Source organism: Rhinoderma darwinii (assembly GCF_050947455.1).
Source record: "Rhinoderma darwinii isolate aRhiDar2 chromosome 2 unlocalized genomic scaffold, aRhiDar2.hap1 SUPER_2_unloc_6, whole genome shotgun sequence".
Lineage (NCBI taxonomy): Eukaryota > Metazoa > Chordata > Amphibia > Anura > Rhinodermatidae > Rhinoderma > Rhinoderma darwinii.
In genome coordinates this window covers 382478-404543 of record NW_027461729.1, presented here as the reverse complement: position 1 = coordinate 404543, position 22066 = coordinate 382478, and the positions used below count along the sequence as shown (strand labels likewise).

The 22066-nt window shown below is 43.1% G+C and overlaps 3 non-coding genes and 1 pseudogene across 3 annotated transcripts; all 4 read right to left on the bottom strand.

The window, feature by feature from the left end:
- Positions 1–738: 738 nt before the first annotated feature.
- On the bottom strand, positions 739–936 carry LOC142681809 (U2 spliceosomal RNA). Its single transcript, XR_012853663.1, has one exon. It is a non-coding gene; the product is annotated as a U2 spliceosomal RNA (small nuclear RNA).
- A 6597-nt stretch (positions 937–7533) lies between these two features.
- Positions 7534–7752, bottom strand: LOC142681812 (U2 spliceosomal RNA; annotated as a pseudogene).
- A 6543-nt stretch (positions 7753–14295) lies between these two features.
- On the bottom strand, positions 14296–14486 carry LOC142681819 (U2 spliceosomal RNA). The gene has a single exon (XR_012853668.1). It is a non-coding gene; the product is annotated as a U2 spliceosomal RNA (small nuclear RNA).
- Positions 14487–20808: 6322 nt separating this feature from the next.
- Positions 20809–20997, bottom strand: LOC142681774 (U2 spliceosomal RNA). The gene has a single exon (XR_012853645.1). It is a non-coding gene; the product is annotated as a U2 spliceosomal RNA (small nuclear RNA).
- Positions 20998–22066: the final 1069 nt, after the last annotated feature.

The following is a 22066-nucleotide window of genomic DNA, read 5'->3' as shown; positions in this document are numbered from 1 at the left end:
TTGCCTGAGAGGGCAACACTGCAACAGCCGGCCCCCAGGCTGTCTTCTTTTTGCACAGCTAGTTGCCTCCAGGAGGCCACAAGAGGGAGACAAGGGACTGCAAAATGGAAAATAGGCATCCACCAACTTTACAGACAACTTGTTCTCCTTGCTCCTACAACCTCCATCCTTGCACAGTTTGTTATTCTTCCAGGTAACATAGTAACAAATCCAAATTGCTGCTCTCTTTGTAGGCAAGCAAGGGTTTGTTGCAACTGCAATTCTTACTTCTTCTTGAAATGTAGGGACCACAGTACATTCCATCACATCCATCTAGTGTACACAGGTAGGTCCATTGTGACGGGCGGGCGGGCGGGCTGGCTGCTTTAATGGCTGTTTCCTTTTCCCCTACTCCACTCCACTATTTGACTATGGTGCTGCATCAATCAGTGGCTGGCTCAGGTGCAGCTCTTTAACCTACCTAGGAGGGAGGGCGGAGAGAAGACAAGGAAGGTGAATGAGCTGTTCCAATGTGAAATGCCGGAAACACAGAAACACAGACGACACAAAACAAGAGGTGGCAATGTATTAATTAATTGCATTTAATAAATTAGCTCATTATCACACATGACTGTACAAATGCATTGTCCAACAGGTGTTGAAATAATGGGATTAAAAGGGGAGATCCCATCCGAAAGACAAAAACAATGGCAAACACAAAAAGCACTTTTGGAATCTGATTTTAGTAAACACATAAGGAAAGGGTGCACCGGTCCTGGAAATACTGCAATACCAGGTCAATGCGTGGAGTGGACAGAGCAAGCTCTATTTCCATCTCCCTGTTCTAAAAATCCATTTAATATATGGTCCCCAGATAGGGGACGTATCAGATATTAAACTGATAAGAACAGATTTTTTTTTCAGTTGGCTACCCCCTCGCGGGGGTGTCAATGATTTATTTATAAAAATTCCAATTTTACAATAAAACACATTTTAGTTACACAGATACATACAAATAATTTTTACATTGTAACAATAGTAAAATCAAATTTTCATAAAATTTATGTAGAGGGACATGGGGCAAATCTTTATTTATTTGGAGTTCCAGTCAGTCACAAACCATTTATTTAGAAGGGTGGCATTCCTTTTTTTGTCTAATAAAAAATAAATATACATCTCACTAAAACAAAGACCTAAAACATCATCAACCGATAAAACGTCGTGCTTAAAATGGAGGATGTTCCTGGCCTTCCATAGAGCTTCTTTGGCGCAGTTCATCGTCTTCCATGCAATTATCTTCTGACTCGCGGTTGGGCATCCAAAAAGTCCGTATAAAATATCTTCATAGTTTAAGTCCTTTAGGTCTGCCATCTTCACCAAAAGAGGGAATATTTTTTTCCAAAATTGTTTTGCAAAGTCACATGTCCAAAAAATATGTCTTATAGTTTCCTCGGCCTGGCAGCCTTCCCTCGGGCAGACGGCAGACCTCGCGAATCCTCTTCTGTACTGGAATGCCCGGCATGGAAGACATTGATGAACGCAGCTCCAGGCCAGGTCCATCTGTGCATTAAAAAGATAAAACACATTAATCATTTTGAAAATAAAAGCACATCGTTGCGTATTAAAATTCTCTACATTGCTGACCGTCTCGCTCTCTCTCAGGTCTTTTATTAGTTTTTTGCTATTCTTAAGTTCATTCACGGTCTTCCCTTTTAAATTGAAGAGAGCCACTATTTTTTCTAAAATTACGTAGTTTGCTGGTAATTTAAAAGCGTATGGTGAGGATAAAATTATGTTAAACCAACCAAACCTCCGCATAAAAAACCCAGTATTAAAACGTAAAAAGTAAGACCAATAGTGCTCTTTAAAAAGGGAATTAAAACAGAAACTAAAGAACTTAATTAAAAGAAACCTATTAAAATCAGGAAAATCTTTGCCACCCTTTGGTTTGGACTTTATTACCGTTTCTCGTTTCAATTTCTCCATCCTGGAACTCCAAAAGAAGGTAAAACATGCTTTTGTTATTTTTCGTAATAAAACTGTTGGGGGAGGGAACACCATGCTTGTATATAAAAGAAGGGGTAAAATGACCATTTTTATGATTAAAATTTTTCCCTCCATGGTGAGTTTCCTCATATTCCACATACAAATTTTATTGTTTACCTTCTGCGCCACCATGTCCCAACTTATAAAACCATTGTCGTGCTCACTGAAGGAGATACCTAAAACTTTAATAGTATCTGACACAGGAACGGGTACGTCTCTAAAAACCATGCTTCCTATTCTTAAAATATTACTTTTGCTGAAATTTATTCTAAAACCGGAAGCACAGCAATAAAACTCAATTTGTTTTAGGGCTTTCTGAAGCGACAGGGTGTCCCTACAAAGTATCGCCACATCATCCATGTACCCCACTGCTTTAGCCTCTATGCCGCCTCCCCCTGGCAGGGGGACTCCACGTATTTGTTTATCACGGCGTATTGCGCATAGCAGAGGCTCTAGTGCACATATGAAAAGCAGTGGGGACAAGGGACACCCCTGCTTCACCCCAGAGTTTAAAAGAACGTCCTGTGTCTTAAAACCATTTACTAAAATTTTGCTTGTGCAATCTTTATAAAAGGCTTTAATAGATAGTAAAAAACCTTCAGGTATACCCATCCGCTCTAAAACCTTAAAAAGATAAAAGTGCGATACTCGGTCGAAAGCTTTTTGAAAATCTATGGATAAAATGGCTAATTTTCCGTTTCTAGATTTTGTGTCTTCAATCGCATCTTTTATTAAATTAATATTTTCCCAGATGCTGCGGCCTGGCACCCCACACACCTGGTTAGAGTGTATGATGTGGGGTACTATGGCTTTTAAACGGTTTGCACATAGTTTTGCCATTATTTTGTAGTCACTATTCAGAAGGGTTATTGGTCTCCAATTCTCTAAAACTGCGATGTCACCTTTTTTGTATAGCAAGGAGACCTCACCCTTCCGCCAGGACTTAGGCAGCATCTTGGAATGAAAGACTTCGGTAAAAAGGTTTAAGAGATCATCTTTTAAAATATCATACAATTTGACATAAAACTCGCTGGGTATACCGTCCGGGCCAGGAACTTTACCTGCTTTAAAACTCTTCACTGTCTCTAAAATCTCCTGCTCCGACAGTTCCTGCAATAAAAAATTCTGGGAGACAGGGTCTAAAACAGTGGTAATCTCCTTCAGCGAGTCACGCATAAAATCACGATCCACAGTTTTCACATTAAAAAGGTCAGTATAAAACTCATGAACTTTACTTAAAAGACCCTGTACATCCGACACCCCATCAATATTTTTAAGAATAGCTTTTTTATTGTTCATTTTCTTAAAAAAGTACCTGGAGCAGGTCTCGTTCTCTTCCACGTGCTGTACTTTAGAACGAAATATAATTTCTTTACCTTTCTGCTCCAGGCACTGAGCTATCTCTTTTTTTAAGTTGGCGATGTCGTCTTGTACCTCTATCTCGTGTTCTCTCATCTTGTACAGGGTCTGTAGGCGGGTGTTGAGAATTTTAAAAAAAGCTTGCTTCTCTCTAGCTTTCGCCACGCTTTTTTTAATAAAAAATTCTTTTATTTTCCTTTTCATTTTCTCCCACCATGCGGTGATGGGAGCCCGTGTGTCTCTCACCCGCCTACTCTCTTTGTAAAATTCAATAAAATCTGTAAAAATCTGTGGATCATCTAAAAGGGAAACATTTAACTTCCAGGACTTTTTACTAATAATGTTATTAAAATCACGCTTTACATAAAATGATAAAAGCTTGTGATCGGAAAAAACATTGGTTAAAACTTCACATTTAAAAGGCAGTAGATTCTCATTACAAAATATAAAATCTATCCTGGAGCTACAGGTGGCGTTGCTCCAGGTAACGCCGGCTTCCTCTGGACTGCTCCTGTTACACTCTTTATAAACGTCTTTTAATTTAAAATCACCCACCATATCTTTGAGCAGTCCAGAGGTCTTGTCATAGTTTCTGCTTGTAGCGCTGGTAAGCCGGCGTTCCCCCCTCAGGATACAATTAAAATCACCTGCGAGGATAAAAGGCTCAGTCGTGTTAATAAAAAGAGGTAAAATCGCTAACATTTCTGCTCTTTCATTTTTATCTGGTGAGCCGTAAAAATTTAAAAACTGCCATTTCACACCGTCAATAAAAGCCTTAACCAATAAAATACGTCCTGGAAGAATCTCTTGGATAAAATCGATTAAAACGTTTCCCTTAAAAAGAATGGCGACCCCTGCTGATCTGGACTCGTTAGATCCAGACCAGACTGATGGACCATACTTCCAATCCTCTTGGTATTTATGGTACTTCATCATATGGGGAATGCCGCACTCCTGCAGGAAAAAAACAGAGGCTGCCAGGCCAGCTAAAAAGCTTAAGAGAGCAACCCTTCTAACTTTGGACTTGGCGCCCCTCACGTTGAGGGAGATTCCCTTTACTTCTGACATTGTGGAGATTAAAATAGCGTCTTGATTTTAAAATAATAAATATTCGTGGAACTTAAAATCAGACATTTCCTCCACCAGCATTACCAGAACTCTCGTTTGCGCTCATATCCCCACCCTCGTCCGAATCGCCTGCAAAGAGGGACGAAAAGGGAGAGGAACTACCTTCACTGAGGGCCGTGCCAGCAACTCTTATCTCATACAAGGGGAGCCCAATCTCGCCTAGCGTCACCTGGGTCTCAACTGGGTGACCACGTAGGTCCATTTCGGGTGGGTCCCCCAAGGGCCCCGCCTCTCCCCCCAGGCTCTGATGACGCCGTCTTAGAGGGGGAGGTTGCGCACATGGCGGGGTGTCCGGTATCTGGGAGGGAACAGTGCCCACCCTCCTCACCAGGTCAGGCGAGGAGGTGGTCCTAGGAGGAGCCTCACTTTTTTTCACGGTTGTGTCCATCTGCTCCTCCCCTGATTCCCTCCTACCAGCACGCTCCTGTTTTCCCTTTTTTCGGGGACCCACCGCTACCCAGTTCTCCTGCTCGGAGTCAGACTCCTGAGACCCAGGAACAGGAGCAGGCCCGGCACCCACTGGACAACCAGCCCTCTGGGATGCCCCAGTATCATCGGTGGCCTGCTCCTTTTCCGCCTTCCTCTTAGATTGCCTTTTTTCTTTGGCATTGGGCTCCATCCTTTCCTCAGAGGTTGCTGGCCGCGAGGCACCCGCTTTGGCTCCATTACTTCGCACCACTGAAGCCCAGGTGCCTCGCTGCTCCTTCGCTGCCCCGGCATGCTCCTCTCCCAGGGGGTGGGACTGGTCTGCTGGTGGAGCACGTGGGGGCGCCTCGGGTTGCTCATTTTCTTCGCCTCGGTACCTATGGGGACAAGAATAGTACAGATGACCAGTTTTTTGGCAAAAATTACATTTTTTCTCTTGTGTGCACTCTCTCATATTGTGCTCTTTGCTTCCACAGTTTCTACAGGTGACATCGCAGTTAAAACTGGTATGTCCATAGGTACCGCAGGCCCTGCAGAAGTTTGGCATCCCTGAAAAATAGAGGTCGCCATTCACATTTCCAATTTTAAAACGAGCCGGTGGTAATCTCGTTTCTTGGGTGGAGGGGTCCTTTATCAATGTTACTAAGAACTTCCACTTGACGGTCCACACTCCACACTCGTTCATAACTCTCCCCAACAGTTTGACATTCTTGAAGTAGGCAGCTAAGAATGCTGCCACTTCCATATCCTTCACATATGGGGAGTACATTTTAATCACCACGAGTTTCGTAATTTCGAAGGCATGTTCTACTACCTGGACTCCCGCTACCACGAGTTCACCTTTTCTCCTCTCAGCTCGGTCCATGGCATCACGGAGGATTCCTTCTCCCATAAAGGTGACATCGAAAATTCCTCGTTTCGGGTAGTCCTGGATTGCCAAAATCTCGTTCTTGTGGACCGCCAGTAGTTCTTCCAAGATCTTGTGGACCAAGAACTTTACGCCACGTGGACCGCCTCCACCCTCTGCCACGATAAATCGGGCAGAGTTCCTTAGCCGGGCATACACCGGCACCGCATCTGGCTCGCCTGCCATTTCCGTGGCCAGGCCGAACCGCACAGCAAAAAGCTGCGCCCTATGGGGTCCTGAGACGTACCAAAGGGCTGGGGGGGTATCGCAACTCGTTGCTCAGGACTAAGCCTCTCTCCCAAATAGCAGCACGGGGGTGAAGTCCAGGCGAACCTGGACGATCCCCCGAGGCCGAGAGAGAGGGTACCTGAGCACCTTCTGACTAAAAACCTCCTGTATAAATACACTTGGTCTTAGCCAAAAGGCCGAGAAGCGATAACCCGAACGGGCCGCGCGTTGACCGAGCCTGCCCAATACTGCTGTTCACCCCTTGCAGCGATTCAGCCTACTCCTAGGCAATTCCATGGGGCCCTGCAGGCTCACACACACTCACAGCTACTAAGCGGGAGGTGAATAAAGGCCGGAGAGGAAGCAAGACAGGATTTGCTTCTTTTGCTTGCACCACAATGCAGTGCTGAAAGAGGAGGAATCGACATAAAAACGCCTTCCTGGCAACGCCCAAATGCCCTCCTGCCGTGCAAACACTGGCAGCAGCAGCAGCAGCAGTAAATGCATGCCCACTGCCACCCCTTCTCCTTTCACACCTTGTATCAGCTTTAATCCAGTCCAGTGCTGCCTGCTGAGCAGCACTGACCAACACTGCCTGGGCCCAGGCTTTTATCTCTGAGGCCCCATTATGATGTCAGAAAGCTGGCTCTGGCTCCTGAGGTCTCCACTATGACACGTGCAAAGTTCCGTCTGAACTTTATATAAGACGGTGCGGCTCAGTCAGTCACTCAGTGTTGCCTGAGAGGGCAACACTGCAACAGCCGGCCCCCAGGCTGTCTTTTTTTTGCACAGCTAGTTGCCTCCAGGAGGCCACAAGAGGGAGACAAGGGACTGCAAAATGGAAAATAGGCATCCACCAACTTTACAGACAACTTGTTCTCCTTGCTCCTACAACCTCCATCCTTGCACAGTTTGTTATTCTTCCAGGTAACATAGTAACAAATCCAAATTGCTGCTCTCTTTGTAGGCAAGCAAGGGTTTGTTGCAACTGCAATTCTTACTTCTTCTTGAAATGTAGGGACTACAGTACATTCCATCACATCCATCTAGTGTACACAGGTAGGTCCATTGTGACGGGTGGGCTGCTTTAATGGCTGTTTGCTGTTCCCCTACTCCACTCCACTATTTGACTATGGTGCTGCATCAATCAGTGGCTGGCTCAGGTGCAGCTCTTTAACCTACCTAGGAGGGAGGGCGGAGAGAAGACAAGGAAGGTGAATGAGCTGTTCCAATGTGAAATGCCGGAAACACAGAAACACAGACGACACAAAACAAGAGGTGGCAATGTATTAATTAATTGCATTTAATAAATTAGCTCATTATCACACATGACTGTACAAATGCATTGTCCAACAGGTGTTGAAATAATGGGATTAAAAGGGGAGATCCCATCCGAAAGACAAAAACAATGGCAAACACAAAAAGCACTTTTGGAATCTGATTTTAGTAAACACATAAGGAAAGGGTGCACCGGTCCTGGAAATACTGCAATACCAGTTCAATGCGTGGAGTGGACAGAGCAAGCTCTATTTCCATCTCCCTGTTCTAAAAATCCATTTAATATATGGTCCCCAGATAGGGGACGTATCAGATATTAAACTGATAAGAACAGATTTTTTTAAGTTGGCTACCCCCTCGCGGGGGTGTCAATGATTTATTACTTAAAATTCAAAAAATATTTACAATGAATTACAGCTTTTTACAATGAATTACAGTAATAAAATCAATTTACATAAAAACACATAAAAGGGGACATGGTGGCAAATTCTTATATATTGGAGTTCCATTCTTTTACAAACCATTTATTTGAAAGGGTGGCATTTCTTTTTTTATCTAATAAATAATAAATGTACATCTCGCTAAAACAAAGACCTAAAACATCGTCAACAGATAAAACATCGTGCTTAAAAATCAGGATGTTCCTGGCCTTCCACAGAGCTTCTTTTACGCAGTTCATCGTCTTCCATGCAATAGTCTTTTGGTTCGCGGTTGGGCATCCAAAGAGTCCATATAAAATCATTTCGTAAGTCAAGTCCTTTAGGTCTGCCATCTTCTTCATTAGAGGGAATATCTTTATCCAAATATGTTTAGTAAAATCGCAAGTCCAAAAAATATGACGCACGGTCTCCTCAGCCTGGCAGCCTTCCCTCGGACAGATGGCAGACCTCGCGAATCCTCTCCTGAATTGGAATGCCCGGCATGGAAGACATTGATGAACGCAGCTCCAGGCCAGGTCCATCTGTGTATTAAAAAGATAAAACACATTAACCATTTTGAAGATAAAAGCACAGCGTTCATTATTAAAATTTTCAATATTAGTGACGACTTCATTTCCTCTTATGTCTTTTATAAGTTTCTTACTGTTTATCATGTCATTAAAATTTTTCCCTTTAAAATTAAACAAGGCCACTATTTTCTCTAAAATCACGTAATTTGCTGGTAGATTAAAAGCATAAGGTGAGGTTAAAACAATTTCAAACCACCCCATCCTTCGCATAAAAAACCCAGTATTAAAACGTAGAAAATAAGACCAATGATGTTGTTTAAAAAGAGAATTAAGACAGAAACAAAAGTACTTGATTAAAAGAAACCTATTAAAATCTGGAAAGTCTTTGCCACCCTTTGGTTTGATTTTCATTACCGTCTCACGTTTAAGTTTCTCCATTCTGGAACTCCAAAAGAAGGTAAAACAAGCTTTAGTAATTTTTCTTAATAAAACCGTGGGAGGAGGGAAAACCATGCTTAAGTATAAAAGCAAAGGTAAAATTATCATTTTAATTATTAAAATTTTTCCCTCCATGGTAAGCTTCCTCATGTTCCACATGCATATTTTTTGATTTACCTTCTGCGCCACCATGTCCCAACTGATAAAACCATTGTCGTACTCACTGAAGGAGACACCTAAAATTTTAATATTATCAGACACAGGAACCGGTATATCTCTAAGAGCCATGCTTCCTATGTTTAAAATATGACTCTTGCTGAAGTTTACTTTAAAACCGGAAGCACAGCAATAAAACTCGATTTGCCTAAGGGTTCTCTGAAGCGACAGGGCGTCCCTACATAAAACCGCCACATCATCCATGTACCCCACTGCTTTGGCCTCTACGCCGCCTCCCCCGGGCAGGGGGACTCCACGGATACACTTATCGCGGCGAATTGCGCATAACAGAGGCTCCAATGCACATATAAAAAGCAGTGGGGACAAGGGACACCCCTGCTTCACCCCAGAGTTTAAAAATACGTCCTGTGTCTTAAAACCATTCACTAAAATTTTGCTGGTGCATTCTCTGTAAAAGGCTTTAATAGATAATAAAAATCCTTCAGGTATACCCATACGTTCTAAAACCTTAAAAAGATAAAAATGAGAGACACGGTCGAACGCCTTCTCAAAGTCTATAGATAAAATGGCTAATTTAACTTTTCTAGACCTCGTGTCCTCAATCACGTCTTTTATTAGGTTTAAATTATCCCAGATGCTGCGGCCTGGCACCCCACACACCTGGTCAGAGTGTATAATGTGGGGTATTATGGCTTTTAATCTATTTGCACATATTTTAGCCATAATTTTATAGTCGCTATTTAGAAGGGTTATTGGTCTCCAATTCTTTAAAACTGCGATGTCACCCGTCTTATACAGCAGGGAGACCTCACCCTTCCGCCAGGACTTAGGCAGCATCTTGGAATTAAAAACATCAGAAAAAAGGTTAAAAAGATCCTCTTTTAAAATGTCATAAAATTTTACATAAAACTCACTGGGTATACCGTCCGGTCCGGGAACTTTCCCTGTTTTAAAACTCTTAACAGTTTCTAAAACCTCCTGCTCCGTCAGCTCCTGTAATAAAAAATTCTGGGAGACAGGGTCTAAAACAGTAGTAATCTCCTTCAGTGAGTCACGCATAAAATTATGATCCACAGTCTTAACATTAAAAAGGTCAGTGTAAAACTCATGAACTTTACTTAAAAGACCCTGTACATCTGACACCCCTTCTATATTTTTGATAATTGCCTTTTTGTTATTTATTTTCTTAAAAAAGTACCTGGAGCAGGTCTCGTTCTCCTCCACATGTTGTATTTTTGAACGGAATATAATCTCTTTACCTTTCTGCTCCAGGCACTGGGCTATCTCCTTTTTCAAATTGGTGATGTCATCTTTAACGTCTATGTCATGATCTTGCATTTTGTACAGGGTCTGCAGACGGGTATTGAGAATTTTAAAAAAAGCGTATTTCTCTTTGGCTTTCGCCACGCTTTTCTTAATAAAAAAATCTTTTATTTTCTTTTTCATTTTCTCCCACCATGCACTGATGGGAGTACGTGTGTCTCTTACCCGCCTGCTTTCTTGGTAAAATTCAATAAAATCTGCTAAAACCTGTGGATCGTCTAAAAGGGAAACATTCATCTTCCAGGACTTTTTACATACAATATTATTAAGATCATGCTTTACTTTAAAAGATAAAAGCCTGTGATCTGAAAACACATTGGTTAAAACTTCACAATTAAAAGGCAGTAAATTTTCAGAACAAAAGATAAAATCAATCCTGGAGCTACAGGTGGCGTTGCTCCAGGTAACGCCGGCTTCCTCTGGACTGCTCCTGTTACATTCTTTGTATATGTCTTTTAATTTAAAATCAGTCACGATATCCTTGAGCAGTCCAGAGGTCTTGTCATAGTTCCTACTCGTACTGTTGGTAAGCCGGCGTTCTCCTCTCAGGATACAATTAAAATCACCTGCGAGGATAAAAGGCTCAGATGTGTTGATAAAAAGCGGTAAAATCTCCAGCATCCTCGCTCTTTCGTTCTTTTCTGGTGATCCGTAAAAATTTAAAAACTGCCACTTTACACCATCAATAAAAGCTTTAACCATTAAAATACGTCCTGGTAAGATTTCTTGAATAAAATCAATTAAAACGTTTCCCTTAAAAAGAATGGCGACCCCTGCTGATCTGGACTCGTTGGATCCAGACCAGACGGATGGACCATACTTCCAATCCTTTTTGTAATTTTCATATCTCATTGTATGGGGAATGCCGCACTCCTGCAGGAAAAATACAGAGGCTGCCAGGCAAGATAAAAAATTGAAGAGAGCAACCCTTCTCACTTTTGACTTGGCGCCCCTCACGTTGAGGGAGATTCCCATGAGCTCAGACATCGTGGAGAGTTAAAGCAAAATTCTGATTTTAAAATAATAAATAATAGGCGTACTTAAAATCAGATTGCTCCTCCACCAGCAATACCCGAAACCTCACTTGAACTCATGGCCCCGCCCTCATCCGACTCAACTGAAAAGAGGGACGAGGCAGGAGAAGAACTACTGTCGCTGAGAGCTGAGCCAGCAACACTCACCTCGTACACGGGGAGCCCAGACTCGCACAGCCTCACCTGGGTCTCTCTCGGTTGACCGACTGGGTCCATGTCTGGTGGGTCCCCCAAGGGCCCCGCCTCTCCCCCCTGGGCCCGTGAAGGCCGGTCTAGAGGGGGAGGTTGTGCGCATGGCGGGGTGTCCGATAATACGGAGGGAGCAGTGCCCGTCCTCCTCACCAGTGCAGGCGAGGAGGGGGTCCCAGGAGGAGCCACATCTTTCCGCACGGACGTATCCATCTGCTCCTCCCCTGTCTCCCTCCTACTGGCACGTTCTTGCTTCCCCTTTTTACGGGGACCCACCTGTACCCAGTCTTCTCCTTCCGAGTCGGTCTCTAGAGACCCAGGATTAGGAGCAGGCCCGGCACCGCCTGAGCAACCAGCCGTCTGGGATGCCACAGGTTCATCGATGGCCTGCTCCTTTTCTGCCTTCCTCTTGGCCTGCCGTTTTTCCTTGGCGCTGGGCTCATTTTTATCCCCTGAGGTCGCTGGCTGAGAGGCACCTGTTTTGGCTTCGGCTAGCCGTACTCTTGAAGCCCAGGTACCTCTCTGCTCTTTCGCCGCAACAGCTTGTTCTCCTCCTTGAGGACGGGACTGCTCTGCTGGTGGAGCACGTGGGGGCACCTCGGGTTGCTCATCTTCTTCGCCTCGGTACCTATGTGGACAAGCATAATAAAGATGACCAGTTTTTTGACAAAAATTGCATTTTTTCTCTTCTGTACATTCTCTCATTGTGTGTTGTTTACTTCCACAGTTCCTGCAGGTGACATCGCAGTTAAAACTGGTATGGCCATAGGTACCGCAGGCCCTGCAGAAGTTTGGCATTCCTGAGAAATAGAGGTCGCCATTCACATTCCCAAGTTTAAAACGAGCAGGTGGTAGCTTCGTTTCTTGGGTGGAGGGGTCCTTTATTAGCGTAACAATAAATTTCCATTTGACGGTCCACACACCGCACTCGTTCATAACTCTCCCCAGCAGCTTAACGTTCTTAAAGTATGCAGCAAGAAACGCAGCCACTTCCTGATCTTTCACGTATGGGGAATACATTTTAATCACTACGAGTTTGGTTACTTCAAAAGCGTGTTCAATTACCTGGACTCCCAAGGCCATGAGTTCACCTTGTTGCCTCTCAGCTTTTCCCATGGCATCACGGAGGATTCCTTCTCCCATAAAGGTCACATCGTACACTCCACGCCTTGGGTAGTCCTGGATCGCCAAAATCTCGTTCTTGTGGACCGCCAACCGCTTTTCCAAAATATCGTGGACAAGGAACTTGAGACCACGAGGACCGCCTCCACCCTCTGCCAAGATAAATCTTGCAGTATTCCTCAACCGGGCGTATACCGGCACCGCATCAGGTCCGCCTGCCATTTGCGTGGCCAGGTCGGTACCGCACAGCTTGCGCTGCGCCCCTTGACTAACGGAGACCAAGGGGCTGGGGGGATCGCAACTCGTTGCTCAGGACTAAGCCTCTCTCCCAAATAGCAGCACGGGGGTGAAGTCCAGGCGAACCTGGACGATCCCCCGAGGCCGAGAGAGAGGGTACCTGAGCACCTTCTGACTAAAAACCTCCTGTATAAATACACTTGGTCTTAGCCAAAAGGCCGAGAAGCGATAAACCGAACGGGCCGCGCGTTGACCGAGCCTGCCCAATACTGCTGTTCACCCCTTGCAGCGATTCAGCCTACTCCTAGGCAATTCCATGGGGCCCTGCAGGCTCACACACACTCACAGCTACTAAGCGGGAGGTGAATAAAGGCCGGAGAGGAAGCAAGACAGGATTTGCTTCTTTTGCTTGCACCACAATGCAGTGCTGAAAGAGGAGGAATCGACATAAAAACGCCTTCCTGGCAACGCCCAAATGCCCTCCTGCCGTGCAAACACTGGCAGCAGCAGCAGTAAATGCATGCCCACTGCCACCCCTTCTCCTTTCACACCTTGTATCAGCTTTAATCCAGTCCAGTGCTGCCTGCTGAGCAGCACTGACCAACACTGCCTGGGCCCAGGCTTTTATCTCTGAGGCCCCATTATGATGTCAGAAAGCTGGCTCTGGCTCCTGAGGTCTCCACTATGACACGTGCAAAGTTCCGTCTGAACTTTATATAAGACGGTGCGGCTCAGTCAGTCACTCAGTGTTGCCTGAGAGGGCAACACTGCAACAGCCGGCCCCCAGGCTGTCTTTTTTTTGCACAGCTAGTTGCCTCCAGGAGGCCACAAGAGGGAGACAAGGGACTGCAAAATGGAAAATAGGCATCCACCAACTTTACAGACAACTTGTTCTCCTTGCTCCTACAACCTCCATCCTTGCACAGTTTGTTATTCTTCCAGGTAACATAGTAACAAATCCAAATTGCTGCTCTCTTTGTAGGCAAGCAAGGGTTTGTTGCAACTGCAATTCTTACTTCTTCTTGAAATGTAGGGACCACAGTACATTCCATCACATCCATCTAGTGTACACAGGTAGGTCCATTGTGACGGGTGGGCTGCTTTAATGGCTGTTTGCTGTTCCCCTACTCCACTCCACTATTTGACTATGGTGCTGCATCAATCAGTGGCTGGCTCAGGTGCAGCTCTTTAACCTACCTAGGAGGGAGGGCGGAGAGAAGACAAGGAAGGTGAATGAGCTGTTCCAATGTGAAATGCCGGAAACACAGAAACACAGACGACACAAAACAAGAGGTGGCAATGTATTAATTAATTGCATTTAATAAATTAGCTCATTATCACACATGACTGTACAAATGCATTGTCCAACAGGTGTTGAAATAATGGGATTAAAAGGGGAGATCCCATCCGAAAGACAAAAACAATGGCAAACACAAAAAGCACTTTTGGAATCTGATTTTAGTAAACACATAAGGAAAGGGTGCACCGGTCCTGGAAATACTGCAATACCAGGTCAATGCGTGGAGTGGACAGAGCAAGCTCTATTTCCATCTCCCTGTTCTAAAAATCCATTTAATATATGGTCCCCAGATAGGGGACGTATCAGATATTAAACTGATAAGAACAGATTTTTTTTTTTTTTTTTTTTTTTTTTTTCCTCAGTTAGCAGACTCTCGTTTATATTTCTGTAATCAGTTTCACGTCATGTGACTCAAACCATAAAACAAGGTCTAAAAAAACATCATTTGGAAAAAAAACTATTGGTCGACACTTCTAGTAAAAGAATAAATAATCAAGTTTACTTACAAAAATTGTTCCATTCCGTATGTTTCCAGATTTCTTCCACTTTTCCATCACCTAATCTCTTCTTATCACATAAAAACACTGTAAATAATCTGGATAAAAACACTTTTCTACATTCTCTCGGAGTTAGCATGTTCTTTCCAAAAACCAGCAGGTTTCTAGTATCCCATAAAACCTCCTTAAAAATAGTAAAAACAATCCAGCAGACGCGTACATTTAAATCAGAAGTAAAATCTTGACCAATTAAAACCCTTTCAAAAATAAAATTCCTAACACCAGTAAGTGCAGCAAACAGGCCCTCCAATAAAAACAGAACTTGTCTGGCATAAAAACAGTCCCAAAATATGTGATAAATATCTTCTATACCTCCACAACCCTCTCTTGGACATACTTCTCGTATATTAATGCCCCGTCTACTCATAAAAGATCGGGTTGGGAGGCAGCCATGTAATGAGAGCCATGTCACGTCTTTTTGTCTATTTGACAGCCCAGACACGTAAAATAACTTCCATATCTTAGCTGACTGTGCAGAACTGCAAAATGGCACATCACACAAAACCTCATCTTTCCTCAAATGTTGTACTATTGCACTTTTCTCAGGCTTACCAAGGGAACTCAATCGGTATTGATCACTAAAGGACCTGAGGACCGTATAAAAAACAGGCATTACCAATGACATGGGTCTCCTCAGGTCCCTTTCACACCATCCCCATTTTGTAAGCAACCAACCTGCTAGATACTTACACATGTCAGCTGTCCTGTTGTTGCACTGTACGGTTTTAAAAATCAATAAAAAATAATGCATTTTTATAAAAACCTCTATATTTGGAAAACCATACCCTCCCCGCTCGGGGTTGCTCATAACAGTCGCTCTTCTTATCTTTTCCATTTTTGATCCCCAGTAAAAAATGAACAGTTTCCTCGTCATTCTTCTCATCCATAACTTCCCCGGCGGGAGGATCATCGTTGTGTATAAAAGTAGAGGTAAAATCACAGCTTTGATTATTAAAATTTTCCCTTTAAAAGACAATTTTCTCAATTTCCAAAAATTTATCTTCTTCTCCACCTTTTTCTCCAATATTGCATGACTCTTCTTGCCTTTTAAATCTTTCTCAAAAATTATACCTAGTATTTCTATCTCTTCTTTCTTTTGAATCTTATCCACCACTACATCCATTTGTTGTCCAAAATTCACTAGCTGGCATTTGCTCCAATTTACATTCATCCCTGCCAAGCTACAAAAAATCCTCAAATGGAGATTCGCTCTATTTAGATCACTCTGAGAATTACAGATAAAGGCCACATCATCCATGTAGCCTATCGATTTTACATTTTTCCCATTGGCACCTGGGACAAAAACTCCTCTCATTCCTTTGTCCTGCTGAACTGATTTTAAAAGTGTTTCAATTACACATATAAAAAGAATTGGGGAGAGAGGGCATCCCTGTCTCACTCCTGATCTTACCCTAAATGCTTCACTAACATGACCATTTACTAATATTTGACTATTAGCTCCACTGTACAATCCTCTAATCACTCTAAGCAGTTTTTCAGGGACGCCTAGCTGTCTCAAAGCTGTAAACATAAAACGGTGTGACACTTTATCATATGCTTTTTCAAAGTCAGTTGATTCAATAAATAAAGGAATTTTGTTAAAATTTGAATAATAAATAATATCTCTTAAAAGCACTAAGTTGTCAGAAATCTTTCTTCCAGGTACTGCGCACACCTGATAGTCCCCTACCATAAGACCTATCACATCGTTTAACCTGTTTGCCACAATCTTTGCCACAATTTTATAATCATTATTTAACAATGTGATTGGGCGCCAATTTCTTATATCTTTTTCATCACCTTTTTTATGAATCAAAGTCACAATCCCATTCTGCATAGAAGATGATAAAAGCCCGCAACTAAAGATATATTGCACAACCTTATGAAATTCTTCCCCAATTATATGCCAATAAGAACAATAAAACTCAGCAGGGAGGCCATCGCTACCAGGAGTTTTCCCTTTTGCCATACCCTCCATGGCGCGCTTGACCTCCCCCTTCCTCACATCTTCCGTTAAAAAGCCAACACTTTCCTCTGGCACATTATTGGATAAAATCTTACAATAGTCATTAATCTCCACTTCAGACGCTCTGCTATCATTATTAAAAAGTGTTTCATAAAAGCCAACGATTCCCTTCACCATCTCCTTCCCAGTCACTTCACCATCTGGGGTTAGAATCGATTTAAAAAGCCCTTTGGAATTAAAACATTTCTTAAAAAAGTACCGAGTACACTTCTCATTCTCCTCCATATGCTGTACTTTTGCACGGTACACAATGTTTCTCCCACTTTCTTTCAAGCACTTTCTCCTCTCCTCCCTAATGTCCTCAATTTCGCTACTCACATCAAAACCAATATTCCTGAATTTATAAAGTGCTTCCAATCTTGAGATTAAAATGGCTTCCTTCTTCTTCCTATCTTGTGCCTTCTTAAAACAAGTTTGTTTAAAAAACCCAGCAAACTTCTCCTTGGCCCAATCCCACCAGACCAGTATGCTGCTAAAACACTTCTGTTTATCAACACAAGATAAAAACACTTTTTTAAAATCTTCCACTACCTCTTCATCCTGCAAAAGACTTATATTTAATTTCCAGAGCCCTCTGCCAAAGACAGCTGACTCTGAGACACTTATTTCCGCAGTAATAATCTTATGATCTGAAAAGCTGGTCATCACTTGGTCACATCGAGCCACCTTAACTCCTTCGGACGCAAAAATATAATCAATCCGGGATTTTGATCTCCCACTATCAGCTATGTATGTAAAATTCTCCTCGGTGGTAACCATCAGCCCTGCGTCTGTATAACGTAAGTCCTGCACCATATTATTTAAAGCATTAGAGGTAATATCTAACTTGACATCTGTAGAGCTCTGACGATCATTAATACTTCTGATACAATTAAGATCACCTAAGACAATGGTAAAAACCCTACCAGGCATAAAAAGTTTAAGAGTTTCTAAAAATGACACACGTGCCTGCTTATCTGCTGGTGCATAAGCATTAAAAATCCTAATACGTTGTCCTAAAAACTCTAAAACCAATATCATAAAACGACCTGGTAAAATCACATTACACTCCAAAACTTTAAAATTACTGTTCTTGAGTAAAATACCAATGCCTTCATTTTTATTCTCAGCGCAAGGCGACCAGAAGGACTGCCCCTGAGGCCACTCACTGCTATGGGGTGCAGATCTTATAGCACACTCTTGCAAGCATATCACATCAACCTTCAATGTGCTTAGGTGGTCAAAAATTACAGCTCTTCTTGTGCTGGATCCAATGCTCCGCACATTCAGTGTAGCTACCAACACACTCATTATTGCGACTATAGCAATGCTCACCATTTTGTCAGCCATATTCTTACTTAAAAGGGCCCTGTCTCTCAACCTTGCGACTTAAAAAAACCCCTATATCAGGCGATCCTGTATCAGAATCCCTGCACATCTGACTACCTCCAGTTAAGACAGGATCCCTCTGCAACCCAGTCCAAGACCCTTCTACCCTAGTTCTTTTACTGGCAGAAGCGGCCTCCCCTTCCTCCATTCCTCTCTCAATAACAACATCATCAGCATCTTCATATTCTTCTTCACTTAAAACTCTTTGTCCTGGAGTCAAGGAGACATCAGAGCTATCACCCTGGCACTCCATCTCCTCACCTTCCCCAACTGCAGGATCAGGGCAATCCTCCCCATCCACATCACTCTCACTACTATTGGAGATATTCTCTACCATCACTGAAGGAGCCAGAAAGATCTCATTCAAAATGTCCTCAAGCCCCTCCCCCTCATTTGAATATGCATTTCCCTCCAAAACTGTTTTTCCCTCCAAAACTGGTTTTCCCTCCAAAACTGTTTGTCCACCATCTTCTGTGGAACTACAAGCACCAACAATCCTTCTATCTGCTTGTACTTTTGCAACATCTTGCAAGCCATGACTTATACTTTTAACTCTGTCTGCATATGTACTTTTGCCTCTAATGGAACTATTCCCAATTCTCTTAACTCCTTCCTCCCTTGCCTGCACCTGCTTCCCCCAGTGTACACATTTTCTTGCTAGATGATTCCCACTTCCACATATGTCACACAACCTTGCTACCTGACATTCTCTAGCACTATGTCCTGGTTTATTACAGTTCCTACATACCTCTTCTTTCACTGGACAATTTTCCAGTACATGGCCATAAACAAAACAATGCCTGCAATACATATCCTGTCCTGGGTAGTAACAAAAGCCCCTCTCTCCACCAATTGAAAAAACTGCAGGTACCTCACAATCTTCTTTAAATATAACAAAAAATCTTCTTTTACCATTCAAATATCCATGTTTGTTCACCAATCTTCTGTCAAAAACTACTTCCTTGCAATATCTTGTCAAAAAAACCTTCACCGTGTCGTCCTTAACTTTTGGGTTATACATGTGCACTATTAACATTTTCTTTTGCTGTTTAAACGATGGTATCACTCTTATATGCTCCAAAACAGTCACTTTCTTCTCCTCCTTCATCTTCAATATATCCGCATACACTTTCTTACATATATCCTCAAAACAAAGAGTGATATCATAAATTCCTTGCCTCTGGAAATCTTGCAAAGCTAACACATCCGTTACCTTGAGATAAGGGAGCTTCTGCAGAATCTCCCTCACGATCTGATCCAATCCAATTCGGTCACGAAATCCCTCCTCGACTTCCAATCGCACCGTGTCCTCAAGTCCTTGAGCCGTTTTCGCCATTTTGCAGGTCGATATATTCTCCAACCCACGATCACCCCCGAACACAATCCGGGGCCCCCACAAGGAGGACCCCGATCACTCCTTCTGACGCAGACCAGTAGCAGTCCCCCACCACTGATCTTTGCCAAAAGGCCGAGAAGCGATAACCCGAACGGGCCGCGCGTTGACCGAGCCTGCCCAATACTGCTGTTCACCCCTTGCAGCGATTCAGCCTACTCCTAGGCAATTCCATGGGGCCCTGCAGGCTCACACACACTCACAGCTACTAAGCGGGAGGTGAATAAAGGCCGGAGAGGAAGCAAGACAGGATTTGCTTCTTTTGCTTGCACCACAATGCAGTGCTGAAAGAGGAGGAATCGACATAAAAACGCCTTCCTGGCAACGCCCAAATGCCCTCCTGCCGTGCAAACACTGGCAGCAGCAGCAGTAAGTGCATGCCCACTGCCACCCCTTCTCCTTTCACACCTTGTATCAGCTTTAATCCAGTCCAGTGCTGCCTGCTGAGCAGCACTGACCAACACTGCCTGGGCCCAGGCTTTTATCTCTGAGGCCCCATTATGATGTCAGAAAGCTGGCTCTGGCTCCTGAGGTCTCCACTATGACACGTGCAAAGTTCCGTCTGAACTTTATATAAGACGGTGCGGCTCAGTCAGTCACTCAGTGTTGCCTGAGAGGGCAACACTGCAACAGCCGGCCCCCAGGCTGTCTTTTTTTTGCACAGCTAGTTGCCTCCAGGAGGCCACAAGAGGGAGACAAGGGACTGCAAAATGGAAAATAGGCATCCACCAACTTTACAGACAACTTGTTCTCCTTGCTCCTACAACCTCCATCCTTGCACAGTTTGTTATTCTTCCAGGTAACATAGTAACAAATCCAAATTGCTGCTCTCTTTGTAGGCAAGCAAGGGTTTGTTGCAACTGCAATTCTTACTTCTTCTTGAAATGTAGGGACCACAGTACATTCCATCACATCCATCTAGTGTACACAGGTAGGTCCATTGTGACGGGCGGGCGGGCGGGCTGGCTGCTTTAATGGCTGTTTGCTGTTCCCCTACTCCACTCCACTATTTGACTATGGTGCTGCATCAATCAGTGGCTGGCTCAGGTGCAGCTCTTTAACCTACCTAGGAGGGAGGGCGGAGAGAAGACAAGGAAGGTGAATGAGCTGTTCCAATGTGAAATGCCGGAAACACAGAAACACAGACGACACAAAACAAGAGGTGGCAATGTATTAATTAATTGCATTTAATAAATTAGCTCATTATCACACATGACTGTACAAATGCATTGTCCAACAGGTGTTGAAATAATGGGATTAAAAGGGGAGATCCCATCCGAAAGACAAAAACAATGGCAAACACAAAAAGCACTTTTGGAATCTGATTTTAGTAAACACATAAGGAAAGGGTGCACCGGTCCTGGAAATACTGCAATACCAGGTCAATGCGTGGAGTGGACAGAGCAAGCTCTATTTCCATCTCCCTGTTCTAAAAATCCATTTAATATATGGTCCCCAGATAGGGGACGTATCAGATATTAAACTGATAAGAACAGATTTTTTTTGAGTTGACTACCCCAACAAAGGAGGTAACCGTTTATTTAAAATTTTGACAAAAAGGGTTTACAATTTTTACATTTTTACAATAAATCAATAAATACACAGGGTTTACAACAATGGTATAATAATAAATACAAGTTATCAGATAAAATCACATAACTTATAAAAGGGCACTTGGTGGCATCAAATTATGGAACTCCATTCACTAAAAAACCATTTTCTACATAAAACAGGAGAGAGTTTTTTATCTAAAAGAAAATACTTGTGCATCTCACTTAAACAAATGGCTAAAACATCATCCACAGTTAAAACGTCATGTTTAAATAAAAGAATGTTTCTGGCCGCCCACAGAGCTGCTTTGACGCAGTTAGTGATCTTCCATGCCATCATTTTTCGGGTCTGTGTTGGGCATTCCAGACATCCATAAAAAATGCCATTGCTAGTAAATCTCTGTAGTCCTGTAATCTTCTGTGCCAAGGGGAGGATTCTTGACCACACCAATTGTGCGTAGTAGCACTGCCAGAAAAGGTGGTAGACTGTCTCATCATCTCTGCAACCTCCCCTTGGACACGCAGCCGAGTTGGTCAGTCCCCTTCGATGCTGGAATGCCCGGCATGGAAGACACTCGTGGGCACAACTCCAGGCCAGATCTTTCTGAGGATTAAAAAGATAATTAATATTTACCATTCTCCATATTTGTTTGCACTTTTGTTCACTAAAATTACTAATGGGGGCTACTAAAACATTTTCTTTTATCTTTTTTAAAACACTTTTACTATTTTGCACGTCTTCAATTTTCTTGCCTTTCAAGTTAAAAAGGTTCACAATTTTCTCTAAAATCTTGTACTGGTCAGGGAGGTTAAAAGCATATGGGGAGCTTAAAACCGTGGAGAACCATCCGTTCCTCCTCATAAAATAACCGGTGTTAAAACGGATAAAATATGACCAGTAGTGATCCTTAAAAGCAGCGTTAAGACATGCAGTAAAAAATTTGATTAAAAGAAAGGTCTTTATGTCAGGGAAATCCTTACCACCCATTAGTTTTGGCATCATCACCTTCTCTCTCCTGAGTTTTTCCATTTTGGAGTTCCATAGAAATGTA